The following is a 1,189-nucleotide window of genomic DNA, read 5'->3' as shown; positions in this document are numbered from 1 at the left end:
GAAAGCAGATCATCAGTGCCAAGGTTGAGTCCGAGAGGAGGGATTCACCACAAAGTGTAGTCAAGGGAATTTTGGAAGTGATGGAACTATTTGGTACAGTACTATGGAGGGGAATGAATGATTCAGTGCTTTTGTGAACACCCAGAGAACTGTATGCCACAGTGAGGGAATTTTACTGTATGTCAACCTTATTTTTTTTTATTTTAATTTTAATTTTTTTAAGTAGGCTCCATGCCCAATGTGGGGTTTGAACTCATGACCCTGAGATCAAGAGTCACATGCTCTACCAACTGAGCCAACCAGGCCTCCCTGTGGGCACATTCTTTTAAAAAATGAGTTAGAATGTCAGGGGAAGGGGCGCTTGGGTGGCTCAGTCTGTTAAGCATCTGCCTTTGGCTCAGGTCATGATCCCAGGGTCCTGGGATCGAGTCCCGCGTTGGGCCCTGCTTAGTGGGGAGCCTGCTTCTCCCTCTCCCTCTGCTGCTTCCCCTGCTTGTGAGCTCTTGCTCATGCTCTCTCAAATAAATAAATAAAATCTTTAAAAAAAAATGTCAGGGGAACCCAAAAGGAAATACAGATTCTGATAATTGAACATAACTGTATTATAAACCCACACTAACACAAGTGGTAAAGAAAGGGGCTGAGTTAAGTAACTTTGAAAAATATTGTCTTGACTGGATAATATAAGATGAAAGGTGAAAATAACTGAGTACAAACACTGTGAAAAGAATACACATAAAAATAGAGTCAGAGGAAATGCTGCTAGGATTCAATGGCTCATTCTCTGTGATCCCTAAGCCTAGGGATCACTGCTCTTTCACTCACTCAGACAGTCTTTCTTGCGGTTTACCTTGCCTTGCTTCCTGCCTCTTCTCATCGCTGGAATGGTAGGGTCGTAAGAATATGAACCCAGGTGAAAGTGTTCAACGTGCCACTTGGATTAATACTGCCTAAGTATAGGCTGGTCTCTTGCATGTCCAAAGGATTTCCTATAGTTTCATTGCCATTTCACAAGGCACTCAAAGCCCCATCTCGTAATTTCATTTGCCTGGCTTTGTCACTGTGTCTGGTTACCCTCCTGGGAACCACAGTGATGGCTGCTTGAAGAGACTCAGTGTTTTTGTTTTTGTTTGTTAGAGAGAGGTAGAGAGAGCCTGGGGGGAGGGGCAGAGGGAGAGGCAGAGAGAGA

The 1,189-nt window shown here is 44.1% G+C and overlaps 1 non-coding gene across 1 annotated transcript; it reads right to left on the bottom strand.

Annotated features, from left to right (window-relative positions):
• Positions 1-232: 232 nt before the first annotated feature.
• On the bottom strand, positions 233-305 carry TRNAK-CUU. Its single transcript has one exon. It is a non-coding gene; the product is annotated as a tRNA-Lys (tRNA).
• Positions 306-1,189: the final 884 nt, after the last annotated feature.

This window comes from Phoca vitulina, unplaced genomic scaffold (assembly GCF_004348235.1).
Source record: "Phoca vitulina isolate PV1807 unplaced genomic scaffold, GSC_HSeal_1.0 scaffold6, whole genome shotgun sequence".
In the NCBI taxonomy this organism is placed as follows: domain Eukaryota; kingdom Metazoa; phylum Chordata; class Mammalia; order Carnivora; family Phocidae; genus Phoca; species Phoca vitulina.
This window is presented reverse-complemented; position numbering and strand designations above follow the sequence as displayed.